Consider the following 17,915-nt stretch of genomic DNA (forward strand, 5'->3'; position numbering starts at 1 on the left):
GCTGAAGGAAGAGGGCAGGATGTTTATGGAGCACTGTTAACGCCTTTCACATCTCTTGTGTTTTGTTGTTGTTTAAATATATTTTTATTGATTTCAGAGAGGAAGGGAGAGAATCATTGGTCGGCTGCCTTCTGCATGCCCCCCCCCCCCCCAACTGAGAATTGAGCCGGCAACCCGGGCATGTGTCCTGACTGAGAATCGAACCCATGACCTCCTGGTTCATAGGTTGACACTCAACCACTGAGCCATGCCGGCCGGGCTCACATCTCTTATTATTGACACCCCCACCCCCACCCGCTCAGTAGGAGGGAAGAAGCTGCTGCCTCCATTTGACCACTGAGGGCACTGGGAGACGAGATGGCTCGTCCAGCAGCCCAGGGCGACTTAAGTGGCAGAACTGGGACTCAGAGCCATGGCTCCTGATTCTCGGCCCAGCGGCCCAGTGCTATTTCTGTCACTGCGCATGGCTCTTACACCTTCCCCCTGAGCTGCTGGCCAGAGAGCTCCGTGCTCTGGGCTTGCACCTCCTGATCGGGATCCTGCTGTTGCCACAGCCCCAGGGCCTGTGCGTGGGGGGGCCCGTCCATGGCAGACCCCGGGGCCTGTGCCCTGGTTTGGTAAATGGGTCAGGCCACTTGGTAGGGGACAGTCCCTGAGCTTGGCCACACCCTGGCAGGGCTGAAGGATGGCAGGAATGGGGAAGACTGAGGAGGAGGAGGAGGAGGAGGCGGCGGCCTGGCCACACCCTTTATTCAGTTGCTCTTGCTGCCCGGGGCATGCCTCTCTGTCGGCTGGAGGAGGCCAGGCAAGGGCCTGGAACACCCTTTCCCCATCACTAGGACCCCCTTCTGAGCCAGCACAGAAGACCCTGGTACGGTTCATGCTCATCATTCCTGGTGGTCAGACTCTGGTCTCCCAAGCTCCTGGCCAAAGGTCAGGGAGGGGGCAGTGTTTCTCCTGACCCTTTCTCTGGGGAATGTGTCTGCCTGGCCGGGGGCAGTGTTGGCCGCCTGTAGCAGATGCTGCTCTCGGGGGTGGGGGGGCCGGGGGGGAGGCAGGGGTCATTCTGATGATGTTGGAGTAGAGCGCCCCCAGCAGAAGAGAGTTCTGGGGGTGGGAGCTGTAGGTGGTTTGAGCCACCCCTGCCTCTACGCAGAGGTATTGGGTGGGTGGAGGGGCTGCCCAGGGCTTTTGGGGAATCTGGACCAACAAGCAAGGGAGTGTCAGAGCTCAGAGGAGTGAGTCTCCCAGTGGCCCTGAAGTTCCCATTAAAGTGTTTTTTCCTCTTTTTTAAAGAAAAAAATATTCCCAAACTGGAAAACAAAGGAAATCCACTTCCCCCAAATCACACGAAACTCACATTAGGGGCCTGGCGGAATTCCATGGAAACCAGGAAACCCGCCGTTAACCCTGTGTGCCTGCAGGGTGGGGTGGGAGCCGGCCAGCCCAGCCCCGGCCCAGGGTCCCCAGGGTCGCTGGCCCTCCGGCGGCTTCCCCCAGGGAGCTGGTCTCCCAGGCATTGCCCCGAGCAGAGGCGGGGTAGAGCCCATGCTGGAAGCTCTGGCCTTCAAAGCGCCAACTCCCCCGTCCACTCATGGCCCAACCTTGGGAGGCAGCAGAGGAGGGGTTCGTGTACTCCGGGGAGGCCCTGGGGGAGCCAAGGGCTGGGCCAAGTTGGAGAACCTGCCGGGCAGCTGCCCACACCATGCCGCACAGTGGAGTCAGGGCCAAGCCCACTCACTTCAGGAACATCGAGGCGCCGCAATCCCCTGGCTGGCAGGGAGGAAAGGACTGGATTTCAGCACCTCCCTCCCTGATGCCAGCCTGTAGGCAGGGTGGGGGCGAGAGTGGACAGAGGTCCCCCCCCCGCCCGGTACCCCCTCTCTCACATCCAGGAGGCTGGGCCGCGCTAGGCCTGGGAGGTTGTGCGCCGAGGTCAGTAGCGTCTGTCTATTTGCACACACGTGGGCTAAGTTTTCTAAAAAGGCCGAAAATATTTACAGGTTTGAAGTTGAAACGCAAACAGGAAAAGCCCTTTAAAAAGTGAGTGTAGTGGATATTCAAAACAGGAATCACCATGGAAACACCACAATATTTGCTTAAATTGATACAAAGGTTGCCGGTAGCAGGGCATCAACGTTTTTTGGCCACATTTTTTTTTTGGCCCAGCACCTATAACAAATGAATCTCAACATCCCCCTCTCTGGGGGGGCGGGGGGGGGTGCGCACACCCTCTTTTCTTCTCTGTGTGAAGGGGCGCAGTCCCAGAGGAGAGGGGGAAAGGAAAAGAGAGGAAACCAAACTCCATCGCGGGAGCTGCAGGGACACCTGTTGATTCCATTTTTAGAGACTCCCATAGGCCACCGGGGGTCCTGGGAGCAGCTGGGAGCTGGCGGAGGGACAGGCTGGAGGGTGCGGGAGGTTGGGGAGCCCGAGGGCCGGTCCGGTTGCCTGGGTCTGGGTCTGACCTGGTTTCCAGCGTTGGCTTGATCCACTGTCACACTGACCTTTCACCCTGGTGCCGGGCCTGGGGTGTGATTGCTTTATTGTTACCTGGGGTGACACCTGACGGTCTATCACGGTTTCTACCTGTTCGATTTCTTTGTTAGGTGTGACCACGGTGTAGCAATTGGCTCATAATTGTGCCACGGGTGCACTGGTCGTGGGGTCAGGCATGGCACTCGCCACAGCAATGCCATCTGCTGATTGGCAGGCAGGTCGAGAATCGCTTACCTTGCGCACGGTGCCAGGCCTTACTCTCCGTGGCCCTGCTCCCTGGAGTCGCTTGGTGGTCTCAGCTGCAGCCTAATCCTCCATTTCCCGTCTCATTTTGTAGGCAAACAGACCTCGCTGACTGAAGGCAAGGACTCCCGCGCAGCCCACCACCTCCCCGCGGCCTCGCTGTCCCTCCCGTAGAAGGGGTCCCGCAGCTGCAGGGTGTGCTTTGGCATGGACTTCGGACCCCCGGCCCTTGGGAAGCAAAGGTAGCTGCACCTGATTCCCCGACGCCACTGGGAAACGTGGGTAGGGGCTGTGGTGGGGGGGGGGGTGCAAAGAGGGGCTGCCGAGGCCTTTCTCAGTGGGCTCTGACCCGGACGGCACCCTAGGTGAGAGCGAGAAATGGAGGATTGAGAAAATCCTCGGGCACCTGTGTCCCGGCCCCGGCTGGGCCGTTCACTCACTGCCCTCTCCCCCTCTGGATCCCGGCTCCCCACCCGTAAAAGAAAGGGGTTTAAGAGTCCTGCCAGCATTCCCCTGGATGGCACTGAATGGTGCCAGCCGCCTGCAGGCGTTCCAGGGGGGCCTGGGCTCTAGCAGACGCCCTGCCTGGGGCTAAGCATCAGGTCATGTCTCAGCGGCATCTCTGAGGACGGTAGGTCCAGCCTGTCTGCAGAACCAGAGGCTGCTGCTCCGCCCCGAGCTCCTGTGCGGCTGGGCGGGGCTCTCCCAGGTGGGCCTCCAGCCCGGCAGGACCCGCCTTAGAGGAGAAGCCACAGGTGTCTTTTAAAAAACCCCACACATTTTATTGACTTCAGAGAGGAAGGGAGAGGGAGAGAGAGAGAGAAACATCAATGATGAGAGTGAATCATGGATCGGCTGCCTCCTCCACGCCCCACACTGGGGATGGAGCCCACAACCTGGGCATGTGCCCTGACTGGGAATTGAACCGTGACCTCCTGGTTCATAGGTTGACGCTCAACCACTGAGCCACACCAGCCGGGCCCACAGGTGTCTTTTGATCCAGGCTCAGGAATCGCCCCTTGCCTGAGGAAGGTCATGTGTGCCAGGGATGGGTAGTCCAGGGGCTGATACTGTCCGATGTTTACCCTCAGGTATCACATGTGGTTTTCAGGAGGGGTGGGGGTTGACACATGATTGGTTACTTTTCACATATTGATCATTATTCAGTGTTCTCCTATGATCCTGAGGGAACCAGCCTAGAAGGGTTGGGCTTCAGTAAAGGTGATGGGCAAGGTCTTAGGGTAAGGGGGTGGGGCTGAGGGCCTGGAGAATGGCTGGGAGGGCAAGGCTGGGGGCCGCCCTCTGGTGTGTGCCAGATGGGGGTCAGCAGCCCTGGTCCCCCTCCTGCGTGCTCCCTCCCCAGGGGCGCTGCAGGCAGGCGTGTCCTGCCCCTCCCTCCGAGGCCAGGCTCGGCACCTCCGGACTTTGAACTTCCGGGGAGGAAGTACTTGCAGAGATGGTGCCGTGGTGCCCACAGGGGATTGAGAGGTTCCCAGAGCGGCAGGCCATGCCACCTCAGGGGCTGTCGCCAGCCTTAGCTACAGCCCAGGGATTTGCAAATCAGATGTAAATGTGGCCTTTGGAGCAGCCATGGTGCTGGGGCTGTTGGTCCTGGCGTCCGGCACGCAGTCACACTCCAGGACTGGTCTGTTCACTCTTGGGCCGTGCCGCCGTGGTCCCTGATGGCGGGGAGGGGGCTGTGGAGACTCTTGGCTGCCATCTTGCTGGGTTTCGGCACCAGCACCTGCCATCTCTACCTTCCTGGGCTCTTGCCCGACTCTGCCTCCCCGGTGAGCATGGGTCCTGGGCCGGCTGGCCATGCCTTCGAGCCTCTGGATGTACTCCCTTGCGCCCTGACATCACAGGTTGCCCAAGTGCTGTGGTAACCCCGTCGAGGGAGCACCTTTGCCTGTGCTGTTCTCAGTGGCAGGCCTTCTGTTTTCTTTGTTTCTTCAGCAAATCATGCCCATTTGTTTTTTTCCTTCCTGAAGTTTCCACTCAGTGCTGACTCCCAGGGGCCATGCCAGCTGGGATTTGCACCCAGCATGGGGTATGGGCTCCATGCGTCCGGCGGAACCCCTGCCTCCTGGATCGGCGGGCTTGGGCTGCTGTTGAAGCTTGGCAACTCCAAGGGCTCTGAAAGGGACCGTCCTGACCAAGCCCTGCCTCGCTCGTCCAGCCCCTTCCAGGCACAGGGGCCTCTGTGGCAAGGGTGACCCGGGGTCACCCTTCACGACACTGGACTGTGGGCGAGGGGGTGAGGCCGTGCTTGGGCCTGGCCCACAGGCCTGATCCCGCCTAGGTAGGATTCTCCCCACTTCTGGCCACACCACAGAAGGACTGGTCATCTCTAGTCTCCAGTTACAGGGGCCGGGGTCTGCCAGGTACTGGGGACAGAGTGGATAAGACAGCCCTGGGTCACGTGGAGTTCCAGTTGGGCAGGCGGACAATAAGCAAACCCACAAAAGACTAAGGAAGCCATTAGTGCAGAATGGACATGGGATAAGGTGGTGGGGGTGACCGGGCAGGTGACCGCTGGAATTGATGGATAGGCAGTGGACAGCCACCTGAAGGGCACGTGGAAGAATATTCCCCAAAGAGAGCGCAGCCGGCCCGGAGGCCCTGCGGTGGGCTGCGCTCGGGGTGTGTGTTGAGCAGAAGGAAGGTTCCAGTGCCTGGGTGTGGACAGGGTGGGGGCCGGGGTACACGGGGCTTCGGTGCGCTGGGGGTTTGGGGATTTTACTCTTTGGGTGACGGAAAGCTGCCGGAGGGAGGGAAAGTGATCTGATTTTCGTCTTTAAAAGATGGCTGGGCCGGAGGTTGGCAAGGGGAGAACGAGGCGGCCAGAGGGGAGGCTGCCGTGGCCACTGGAGTGGGAGACTGTGACTGAGACACGGAGGCGGAAATGGAGAGCAGGGGCAAAGTCCGCATGTTCGGAGGGAGAGGTCCCAGGCCTGCCGTGGGCCGCAAAGACCCCAGGGTGACGCCAGCCTCCCAGGCCTGACAGTGCCGAGGGACCCGTGGCTTTCAGAGTCTCGTGGTTTAGGGGGAGATGCACCGTCCTGGCTGCTGAGAAAGCTGGTTTGAGTGGGGTCGTCGTCTCTTGGCCAGCACCACGCGGAGGGAAGGCCAGAGGCCTGCCTGTCTCCAGCACCGTTTCCAGCAGCGATTTCCAAGCTCACTGTCCCCTCAGCCCCGAGACCCTGCCCCGAAGCTGTTTTGTGCCTTTGCTCCACGGGTTCTGTGCGGGGCCTGAGGCTGGGCCTAGACCAGTGATGGTGAACCTTTTGAGCTCGGCGTGTCAGCATTTTGAAAAATCCTAAATTAACTCTGGTGCCGTGTCACATATAGAAATTTTTTGATATCTGCAACCATAGTAAAACAAAGACTTATATTTTTGATATTTATTTTATATATTTAAATGCCATTTAACAAAGAAACATCAACCAAAAAAATGAGTTCGCGGGTCACCTCTGACACGCGTGTCATAGGTTCGCCATCACTGGCCTAGACGCTCATACAGTTCCTCTCACTGTGGCTTCAGGTGTGACCTGTGTTCTCACGGGCTGAGCTTCTGCGGGTCTTTCTCCCGTGCGCCAGGACGCAGAGCCGAGCCGTGGGCTTGTCTAAGTAAGGCCTCCTCATTCCCACGGGGCCAGCGGAGCCTCCAGCCTCAGCTCATGGGCCGAGACCCTAGCAGTCTTTCCACGTGGAAAGTCTTTGCGCAGTTCACGGTTTGAACGGCCATAGGCGTCCCATCAGAAATGACCTGGCCACTGTCCCTTCTTCCAGGGTCTCTGAGCGGAGGCTCCACTCTCCTGGGTCCTGGTGTCGTGGGCGTGGGCCAGGACGGGGCAGGCCATCCCAGGAGCCATGCTGTGACAGTGAAGTGGTCCCCAGCCCCCCTGGGCAGGCATGGCACAGCCCAAACACCAAGCCAGAGGCCTGGCTGGAGTGAGCAGGAAGCTGTCAGCCAGCTGCGGGGGCCCCAGCGCGCACTGGCCCACGCTGGCAACAGATTCCCAGCCATATGGGCCCGGTCAGCCCTCCAGGAAGGCTCTGGAGGCCTGGCCTCCACGGGGAGTGACAGAAGGAGCATGCTGGCGTCTCGTGGGGGGGGGACAGGGGATGTGCTAAGCGTGCAGCTGGGTGCCGCCGCCTGGCTCCAAGGGGGGTGTCGGCCATTCCTTCCTGGGGTGTGTCTTGCTGGGCATCAAAACACTGGGGCTGGAGCCCCGGGGGGAGGGTGTGCCTGGGGTGGGCAGGAGCGTGTGTCTGTGCGTGCGTGGGAGGCCCCTTCTGCTTGCTGCCTCCGTGGCCCTGCACCTCGATCCGCCGGGCCTTCACTCCTAACTGGACTGGACAGTTCCAACCCCAATTCTCCGGGGCCTTTGATCTGATGTGGGGCTGGCGCTCCAGAGCACACAGCCGGGGGCGGGGGGCGGGGGAGGGCAGGATCAGGAGAGCAAGGTGCTGGCTAAGGGGAATGGGGGCCTGTGCCACCCCCAGGTGATGATGTGTTGGGGATAAGTGAGCTGCAAGGTCGCAGCCCCTCTGGGGTGGAGGGAGACCTGATGGGGAGATGGTTTGGGAAGAGTTACTCATCCTCCTGGTTTCTAAACTGTGAGAATTCTGCCTGATGTTACCGACATCCCCGCCCGGGGCCTCCTGCCTCAGTGTCTCCCTCGTGCCTTCTGCCTTCTTAGCAGAGTCAGGAAGCCCCTGGGTTCCACCAGGCACAGGCCCAGAGGGACAGGAGTTGGGAGGGGCCGGCAGCACCTGCCCCGCCGGAAGCCACCCAGGGGCCTCTTCTCATTTGGTGACAGCGGCCCATGGCTTTGGGAGGTTCACGTCTGTGGATGAGGGGAGAGGCATGTCTGCCCGGCGTCCATCCCCATGGCCTGGAGCCTCCACCGGGGACTTGCTGGCATTTGAGAGGTTTTCACACGAGAGGAGCCCCGGTGGCTGTGAGTGCGTCGTCTTCCCTTACAGACAGGCCACGCTCATTCCACCTTCTCCCAACTGTCTAGAATCCACCCAGGTATAGAGCACCTGGTCCAGGCGCAAGTCCTTCAGCCCAGAGGAGGCCACCCTGAGGCATGAGGCCATCAGGGGGGACTTTCAGCCCCGCCTTCAACAGGCCACCCTCCAGGGCCACCCTCCGGGGCCACCCATGCCGGTCGCTGCCTGCGCTCGGGGAAATGAGCCTTTCCGCTCCCCGGGTTTCCTCTCTGGTTCGGGGTCTCGGTCCTGCAGGAGCAGGAGCCCTTTCTGACCCCGAGCCTTCTCCTGGAGGCCTGGGGTTGGGGCCCCTGTGACCAGAGCGGGTGAGAGGAAGATGTAATTAATCACTAGTTCCTTCTCCAGAAATGCTAATCGGGAAAAGCAATTAAAAGCAACTTTTTTCCCTTAGTAATCTGTTAAGAGCTGGTAATGAAGTTTAGGGCCGTTGTGACTCAATGTTTCAGCTTCACCGACTCAAGTCAAAACAATGCAAGCCCAGGAGTTTGCAGGCAGCTGCCTGGGCCGGGCAACAGCGGGGAGTCCCGGCAGGCAACAGCGGGGAGTCCCGGCGTTCCCCGGCTCACAGCTCACCTCACCGTCGTCCCCCCTCATGCTGCTTCCAGCCAGAGAGGGCAGCAGTCCCAGCTGGTAGCGGAGGGTCTGCATGGCACAGAGATGGGTCCCCCAGGCCATCTCTCAGGAGACCCACAGCCTGGAAGTGCATCTGAGGGGACCTGCTAGGTAGGCCTGGAGTGGGAGGATCACCTAGTGTGGGCGCAGAACTGGGGGAGGGCGGGATCTATAGGTTCAGGGGGGAGGAGACGGGTTCCTGGGGAGCCCACTGGGCCAGGCTGGGGCCCAGACACTTGGGGGTCAGAGCCAGAAGAAGTGGTGGCTCAAATCCTGAGCTCTGACCTCTGGTCATTCATCTTTTTGTTTCCACTCATTCATGGAGCATCATCGAAAGGTGCTAAGAACTAGACCTGTCTGCAGCAGGGAATGGGCAGTTTGCATCTGAGCGAAGGGAGGCCAATGGGAGATGAGATCAAGACATAACATCCATGCTCGACGGTGCCGTGTGTCCAGGAGGAAACTAAAGCAGTTTGGAGAACAGACCAGTGGGTGGGTGGTTTGTAATGGTAGGTGTGGCGTCTGGGGAAGGCCGCCCTGAGATGGTGACATTTGGGGAAGGACAGAAGGAGGTGAGGGAGTGAGCAGCCTGGTGAATACCCTGGAGGGTTGGAGGGCAGCACGGATGGGCGGGAAGTGAGTGGGGGAGATGCCGTGTGAGGCCAAGGGGGTCCCAGTGGGGGCCCCCCCAGATGCTGAAGGCCTCGTAGCCATTGTGAAAACCAAGGCTTTTACCCCGACTGATAAGAGGCTTTTTGAAAGGTTCTGAGGGACATGATCTGATTAAGCACAAGCTCTTCGTTAAAAAGCAAGACCCAACTGTCGCCAACTCCTCCCCCGGACGGGTCCCATTTGTACCCGAATCTGGGTCCCTCTGCACCCGCACCCCCTCCCGTGTGCTCTGGAGCCGGCCGGAGGGCTGCTGAGTGTTCAGTTGGAAGTCGCCCTGCCTCGGCCTCTGCCTGCTCCCCCGGTCCCCCCTCAGGGAGCCGTTCAGAAACAGGGTCTTGTCCCTTTAAGCAGCCCCCCGCCCGCTTCCCTGGCCTGCTTTATCTGAAGTCCAAGCGCATGTTGTTCCAGGACCGATCCGCTTTAGCTAATTAATAATCTGACAGGAGCCACCCAGGGGATTAGCGGCTGAGCTGAGCTCCACCAAGCCCCAGCAAATGAGCCCTGTACTCCTTGGGGATGTGGAGGTGACTTTGGGGGGTGCAGGGAGAGGGGACCCCCCTAGGTGAGCCATGGCGTTAGACAGTGCAGAAGTGACCCGTGAGGGGAGAGGGCAGGTAGGGGGACAGTTCTGACCAGGGCCTCTTGTCAGGAGCCTGCTGTTCGGAGGGGCCGGGACTTCGCCCTCCCTCACTGCCCCTCCCAGCCCCGCTCACCCACCGGAAACCCTCCTCACCTGCCAGGCAGCACCTGTTGAGCCGCGGGATTGGGCTGCCGGATCTAGTCAATAAAAATACAGGGCCCGCGGTGAAATGAGAATTTCAGATAAAACGCAAAAAATGTTCACGTGTGTTCCATGAAGTATTTGGACAAACTTACACTAAAAAAAGTATTCAATTTACAGTTTATCTGAAATTCAGATGTCACCGATTCTCTTGCCATTTCTGAGGACCCTGAGCAAGGAGAGCCCGAGGCTGCGGGCTCCCTCCCGGGAACAGCCTGGAGGTCCCCTGGGAAGAGGCGGCACCCTCACGGAGCTGCTTGGAGCCTTGGCAAGCGGGCCGAGGCTGGGGCACGGTGACCTCCCTTGGCACGGGCCGGAAAGGAGCGAGGGCCAGCCGCTTGCCGGAGTCTCCAACCTATATTTGGGCTGCGTGGCCCTGGGGTGAGTAGGGTCCGAGCCTCCTCCCAAGGCTCTGTGGCCAGGGCCACCTCCCGCAGGTGAGGCTGGTGTCTGGGAGCAGTCAGGGCCCTCCTGAGGGGACAGCCGGAAGTTCCTGGGGACATGTGGGTTAGGTGGTCATCCGCTGTGTGGGAGGGGCCGGCCAGGTCAGCACAAGGTCACAGCCGGCCTGCTGTGCGGGGCCTCCTTCCTGCTGTAAGGCCTCTGGGCACTGAACAGAAATACCTGTCTGCTGACCTCCCGAGCCCCTCCCGAGGCCTCCGGTAGCCCCGCGCCAGCTCTCAGGGAGGGTGTGCCGTGCAGTGGGAATGACAGGGCTGCCCGAATGTCCTTCCGTGGACCAGGGGCATGGTCTGTATGGGAAAACTTGGTGGGGTCCTTCCGGCTCCCTCTCATGACCCTGCTCACCCTCGCTCTGTTCCCAGTGGTCAGGGAGCTCGGGGCAACGAGCGGGGCCTGCTGCCAGCTGGTGCTGGTCCAGCCTCCTGCAGCCAAGGGGCCTGATGCCAGGCGGGCACTGCCCCCGAGGTGGGAGCTCTGGCTCCCGCTCCGTTCTCCAGGAGTTAACAGCATCCTGTGCCTGGGGAGGCCTCCTCTCCCCCAGCCCCGGCTGCCCCCCTCCCAGCCTTTCCCGGCAGAGCCAGCTGGGGCGTCTTGTGGTGGAGCAGAGGGGGGCTGGGGGGTGCCGAGCTGGTGGGAACCTCTTCCGCTTCCCGAGCTCTCAGCCTCTTCCCCAGCGTGCCCGGCGGTTTGGCCCTGTTTCGCGAGCCGTCTGCTGCCCCTGACCGACATCGTTAGCGTGGGTATTTATATTTCATTAACGACATTAAGCCCAAATGGCATTAAAAGCAAAGCTGGTGATAAATAGCTTATTAATAAACAGGGAGTGCTCCGTGCTGCCTGGCCTCTCCCAGCCCCGGCGTTAACCCTTGCTGCCCTAGATAAATATGCTTCACCCCAAAGACCACCCCTACCCCAAGAGGGGGCAGGAAGAGCCAGTCACGTGTCCTCCAGCTCCTGGCTGCTCTGAGGTCAGTGCCTTTGGGATCACGTGGGGGCCAGTGCTGGGTCACTTGGGCTCACAAAACCTGGCCAGACTCCTCACGGCTTCTAATCAAATCTTCACACCCGCTCCTTCACTACTTCTGATTCCGGGGCATAAAGAATTCAAGAAATGTGGCTTTTTAAAAAAGCTGTGAGCACTCAGATCTTCCCCATTCCTTTGTAGTCCTGTCTGAAAGGAGGTTCATAGAATATCTGGAATCAAAAAGAGCGATGCTCATGAAAATAACAGCAGCCGCAGCTACTCCCGCCGCCGCTGAGCGCTGTGAGCGGGCCTTCTGCTGATCACTCCGTGCGTAGCCGCTCTCTGTGCTCCCGGCGACCTCAGGGGTCCTCCAGCTTGGGCCGTCTTTTTAGTGGGAACAGTGAGGCGGACCCACACACATCACACAGGTGCTGGGGGGAGGTTCGGGGCAGCCAGGCCTTGGTTGTTTGGGGTTGTAAGTTAGAGTTTCTTGGATGTAGAGCCATCTCTTAACACTTTCAAGGAATGCGGGTAGACTCAGCCACCCCAACCCCTCCCTGAATTGTCTGAAGTCAAGAAGAGAAAGTGGAGCCTTGTCTAGACTTTATTCCCAGTTGACACTCTCCCCCGCCGTCCACTGGGGGCTGTCTGGGCCCGGGCCTGGCTGAGGGGCACAAGGGGCCCCCGTGGGGTTTGGCAATGTAGAAGGGAGAGCCGGAGGGGAGTGTAGGGTGAAGATGCTGCACGGTTCCACGGGGAGGATGGGGGTGGAGGGCGCGTCGCTGGGACCATCTGGTTGTGTCTGGTGAGCACTTGGGGAAGGCAGAGAGCTAATTAATTAGCAGGACTCCCGCTGCTCTGCCAGGAGCCTGGACACCTCTCAGCCCATCCCCAGCTGGGGAGGAAGTCGGGAAAGCGGCCACGGGGCTCCTCGTCCAGGAGGAATTCCACTTCTCACCCCGACGGATGGGAGGCCTGACCACCCCACAGAGCACAACAGGCGGGCGGGAGCCGGCAGGGGGGCCGACCGGACCTAACCCTGACCTCGGGACTGCCTCGTGGGTGGGATTCACACCAGCTTCTGCGGGAAGGCGGTCCAGCAGATCGCCCAGCGAGCTGTGGCCCTGCAGGCCTTGGCCGTCACCTGGCACAGTGGGTGGCAGGGAGTGGAGTCATGCCTATCAGCCGCATTACACTCTGGGCGCACAAGGCCCGGGCATGAAGCCAGTGACCAGAGAGCCCAGTGCAGGAGCACCGGGGAAGGGGCCGGCCCGGCCTGCCCTGCCGAGGGCTAGTGGCCAGACGGGAGAACTCATGGGGAGGAAGGTCCACCGAAGAGGAAGACGGTGGGCCCAGGCCGCCGGCCGCTGGGAGTGCAGTCAGGCCGACCGCTTAGTAGCTGCGTGGCTGCCACTTCACCACGCTCACCTCTGCGTCCTCCTTGGGGAAACGGCACGATCAGACCTGTGCAGGGATGCGGTCTGCAGAGTGCCTGCGACAGGGCCCGGGGCCCTGAGGTTCTGAATGAGGGGGAGCGGCTGCCCTTCTTGCTGTTGGACCCGCAACTAACCCAACACCAACGTGGGTCCTCAACGTCCTGTTTGAGAAATGGGCGAGGAAATGGGCGCGGGCGCAGGCGCAGTGTGCACGGCCCCTCCGCGAGGGGTAGTTAGAGGGGTAGCAGGTGGGACGGGCCAGTCCATTCAGGGGTGTTTCTGGCGCTTATCCCCCTGAACGAGGCTTGGGAGAGGCGGGGGCAGAGGAGAGCCTTTGGAAGGGGAGCACAGTGCACCCCGCTTTCAGCGAGTGCTGGTCCGGAGGGGGAGCCAGGTGTGGGTGGGTGTCACTGGTTGCTGGTGGCCGCAGGGGCCTGAGGGGGAGCAGAAGGATGGGACCTTCAGCGTGCCCCCCCCCCCCAGCCTGTGATGTTAGCTGTGGTGAGGCAGGGTCTGCCTGGCCCTCCCTTGGTTGTAAGCCCCCCTCACATCCCCTCAGGCTGCAAAGGCGGGGACCAGGTGGCAGCCTCTGCTCACTGACCCGACCCGGCTGGGGTGTGTCCTGTTCCTGGGCCCTTCCCTGGACATCTGGACGGATGCCTGACTTCTGCCATCGGGACCTGGCCGCTGCAGACCACAGATGGAGGCGTTGCTTCTGCCGTGGTCTGGCGCACGCCGGTCCCGGCCCTCAGCAGGATCCCCTGCCGTGGGATTTGGTTGGCCCACGGGTTGTGTCTGCTGAGAGGTTGAGAGTCTGAGCATCCCCCACTGCACATCCCCACTTCCCAAGGACACTGTCCCCTTTCCTTCCCAGCCCCACCCTTAGTTAAAGTTGGAGGTCCCTGTGTTCTTCACGGGCCAGCGGCTGGGCTCGGACGGGGGTGATGCAGTGGCCGATGCCACCTGGAGTGGGGGGTCTGGTGCTGCCCTTGGAGGGTTGGCAGGAGGCCTGGGAGGCTGCACCGCAGGCCACTGCCACTCTCCTCAAGAGAGACCATCTGGAGAGCAGCGTGGGGACCTCTGCTTTGCTCAGAGGACCTCAGAGCCACCAGCTCCATGTGGGCCCAGGAGAAGGGCCTGGGGCACCGCCTGGGACAGCTCCACGAGTGGGAGGGGTGCTGTGCGGGCCGGTTGGTCAGCAGCCAAGGAGCTGGTTGGCTTCACTGATGGGCAGATTTTCAGTGGACCAGGGGCCACTCGGGACCCAAAGCTCTCTGTGCTCCTTGCTCCCTCACCTCCAGGGCTGGCAGGAATAGCTCGCCTTCCCCTCGGCCCCGTGGTTCCCTGACCCCCGGCCCGGGCTGGGATGTGTTCCGTGGGCTGGGACATCGGAAGGCCCTCGGGGAGGGACCCAGGACAAAGACTGGCGCTCGGTTGGGTGTGAAGTGCTATCATGGCTGCATGCCTGCCCCAAGCTGGGCGGTGCCAGCCCGTCAGTGGGCGCTCCCGGTGCCTGCCACAGGGAGGGGTCACCTTCACCCGAGACCCCAGGACTTGGGAAGGGGGAAGGGACCGCATGCGTCCTCCCTCCTCGGGGAGCCTTTCCCGGCTTTCATTTTCTTTCGGCCACTATTTTCTCTTGGGGCCTAATTAAAGACTCGGAGCTGTTTACAGCCTGTGGTTGGCTTTTTATTTGGGTCCTTGGCAATTACCTCCTGCCCTGAAATAAGTTTCGATGGAACAGGGTTGATATTTTTTTGGGGGGGAAGTTCTTAGCTTCAATTTCGTTGTGTGTGTGCGTGCGCGCGTGTGCGTGCATGTGCGTGTGCGTGCATGTGCGTGTGCGTGCATGTGTGTGTGTGTGTGTGTGTGTTGGTGTAATGAGGCCTTTCTTCCCTCCCTTTTTCCAAATCCTGCCTCCTATTCCTCCCTCTCACTGTCTCCGCCTCAAGTGTCCTGTGGCCAAGGGAGAGCCCGGACGGCAGGAACAGTCCGTCCTCAGCCTCACCCCGCCCAGCGGCAGCTCTGTGACAACAGGCAGGTCATTGGCTGACGCTGTCCCAGGTGTCTTCACCTGTGAATGGGGCCAGCGGGCTGGGCACGCCCCAGGCCTCCCCGCTGCACCTCTGGCCACAGCGGAGCAGGTCATCCTGGCGGAAAGGAAGCCACCGCTCACATGAACAGGCCTCGCTTTCCCCTCTCGGTCAGCGCACCTGCATTTGAACATAACCGTGGTCCCCAAGCCCTGGCCTGCTTTAGCCCTCCAGGTCTCGGCCACCCTGAGAGCAGGTGTGATCACCCCACTCTGTGGACGAGGCTCCCTGCAGCCAGGGATAATGGCTTTTCTGATGTCACTGGGATTAGAGGGCACAGAGCCTTGGGATTCGAACTCAAGTCTTCCGATCTTCCAAAACCCCACCCAGGACCAGCTACGTAATTTGTGGGCCCAGTGCAAAATGAAAACTCGTTTTTACAATGACGAAGGATTTCATGACGGTGACCGGAGGACACGGAGCCAAGTGTGTGCCCTTCTGGGCATCGGGCCCTGCGTGACTGCATGGGTGGCCCACACAGGGAGCTGGCCCTGCCCTTGAGCCCCCTTCTCCTGCTCGCCTCTGTCCCCACCTGTGTGGTGAGGGGCTGGGGAGTTAAACAGGCCACCTGTGCTGCTGTGGTTCTCTCCTGCCCATGGAGATGCTCCTGATTCTTGGTCAGACCTGCCTACCCCACCTTATACGGAAGTGGGAGGGCTTTCTGGGGTTCCCTGCGCCTCTTAAGGTCCCCTAGGCCTCCTTAAGGCTGCCTGAGACGTACGTAGGTCAGTCAGAGGTGAAGGTCTGGTAAAAACTTCGTTTCCTTGGGGCGGTGACGGTTTTGGGGGACTGATCCTCCCAATCCCATTCAGGAGCTCCACCAGCTCTGTCAGGCCAGAGCATGCGAGGACCTGCCGAAACAGCCACGCAAGCTGGGCTGAGCGCTTGCTCGGGGTCGGGGGTCGAGGGTCAGGCGGCGGATCCTTGGGCCAATCTGGAAGCGTCCTAGCTGGCTGCTGGGGACTTGAAATAGCCGCGGAATCTCGGGGGGTTCACGATGGGCTGATGGAGCACATGATCGGGCGTGTGTCCAGGTGTACCCTGGTATGTGTCTGCGTCCCCGTAAGGACATCGCTCTGTGTGCCGGCAGCTACTTAAATAAAAGCCGTCGGGATGAACGGCTCTCTTTGCCTGCCCACCTGGGACCGTGTTCCCTCATCAGTCCCTGCCTGCCGGGAGCCCTTTCTCTCTCTTGCCATGCACCCTCCCCAAGAAGTCTGGGTACCAGAGTCCTGGCCCCAGGGCCCCTCCCTGGCTCTCCCTGTCGTTCCACCTGCTTCCTAGGAAACCTTCTAGACTCTGGACCTTGGACCAGTTTCAGGATGAAATGTGTCCTAAAAAGCCACCGCAGCTGTTTTTACGAAGGGGGAGCCACTTCGTCTAAAGTCGGGGGACAGGGGAAGGGTGGGAATCCCAAAGGCGCAGGGTCGGAAGCGCTCTGACTGTAGGAGGGGGAGCGGCCCGGGTTCCCAAGGACTGATGAGATGGCACGCCGAGTGTATTAAATTTTGCAGACATTTTAACAGCAATATGCTAGATAGTTGGGTGTCCCCTGAGGCGGCTGGATTTTTTATATCCTTCACAGAAGGTCGGAACCCTCTCTGCCTGCCTCCCCCTCCACCCCATGCTCTGTGCTCTCTCTCTCTCTCTCTCTCTCTCTCTCTCTCTCTCTCTGGTTCTCACTCTCGCTCTTGTTCACCCTCCCTTTCTTCAACAATTTTCCTTGCTTCTTGCTCTCTGCTCATAGAAAACCTGAATGACACCTCTGGTCCCTGCCTGGCAGAGGGCATTTTGACCCTCTGACCCTCCCATCGGGAGATCGGGGGTCCCCAGGGCAAGGGATGGGTACAAGTGGGGGACTCAAGATCTTTTTTCTCCCCTCTCCCCTCCCTCCCCCATTTTAGACCTACTCCCTCCCTCATTTTCGCAGAAAAAAAAAAGGGCAGGAAAAGAATCCATCTGGCACATGAATAATTGAAATGGCTCAACTCTGTTCCCGTTGCTGCTGTTTGTTCTCGGCTCCCCCGGCCCCCCGCCAGCCCCCCGAGAACGGGCCTCCGAGTGGAGGATTGTGGGCACCCTCACGAGGTCCTCGGCGGAGGCCCGGGCGCTCCTTCATCTCGGGCCCTTTCTCCCCTCGAACCCATCGGTCTGAGTGTGGCCCTCGGGGGACATAGTGGGTTTCCTTCTGTCCGTGCGGACGGCCAGCCTCCGGCTAGAGTCTCCCCAAATATCACTCAAACTTGAATGGTTCCTTCGGTTCTGGGGCCTCAAGGGACAGCTTACCCTGACCCTGATTTCCCGAGGGTCCCCGGGCATCCTCTGGTTCATGCCCTAACTCCTCCTTTCCCCCAGCCTCCGCCCGCCCCTCTGCCCTCAGCTCCAGGGGCTCGGGGACTCCTGTTTGGGGAAGATGGGCCTTCCCAGTACTCAATGTGCTCGTTTAGCACTATCCAGGGGGGCTGCTGCCAGCCCCCCGGTCCCAGCCCCCCAGCCCAGGGGCCGCCCCAGGCACTTGCCCAGAGGTCCCGGTCGGCCACCCACCCTCTTCCTCTCCTGCCCCTCATCTTCCCCAGCCGAGGGCTCTCGCGTCCTTCACTCCTGTGCAGCTCAGCCTTTTTGCTGGAACCATGAAAGCCCGAGATTTTAAACTTTCTTTCCACCTCGACAAACTGGGAGGGAACAGTGGCAGGAGGCTGGGGCAAGGGCAGGGGTGGGGAAGATAATGCCCTCAGGCCTGGCTGGGGTGGGCTGCCTGCTCGCTTCCCGGAGCCCCGGCCAGCTGCACACCGAGCCCCCGTGTCCGGGCCGAGAATCCACCACCTCTTTAAAGCCATTTAGAGGAAAAACAAAAGAACTTTAGTGCATTAATTCTAGATGAAGATGGGTCTCCAGATGACAGGCTGATCCACATTATTCCCCACAAGACAACGTCCCGCCTTCCCGCCCCCTCTGCCCGGCCCCACGGCTTGTGGAAAGCTGACCCGGGGTTGCTATGAGCACAGTCGTGTGCTTGATGTTTGAAAAGTCAATACTTTTGTGTGTCTTTTTGGGGGACCTCGGGTTTGTGTCACGCGTGAGGGATTGACGTGCCGCTGTGGGTCCTGGGGTTGTAAAGTGCTATGAGCAAG

The 17,915-nt window shown here is 60.5% G+C and overlaps 1 long non-coding RNA gene across 1 annotated transcript in view; it reads left to right on the forward strand.

The window, feature by feature from the left end:
* The window catches only part of LOC106695237, an 81,594-nt gene that overhangs the window by 31,533 nt on the left and 32,146 nt on the right, over window positions 1–17,915 (forward strand). Inside the window, exon 2 of the long non-coding RNA XR_001346312.2 lies at window positions 2,837–2,984. This is a non-coding gene — a long non-coding RNA (uncharacterized LOC106695237). The remainder of the gene's footprint in view (window positions 1–2,836; window positions 2,985–17,915) is intronic.

Source organism: Myotis lucifugus, unplaced genomic scaffold (genome assembly GCF_000147115.1).
Source record: "Myotis lucifugus unplaced genomic scaffold, Myoluc2.0 scaffold_968, whole genome shotgun sequence".
Taxonomy (NCBI): Eukaryota; Metazoa; Chordata; class Mammalia; order Chiroptera; family Vespertilionidae; genus Myotis; species Myotis lucifugus.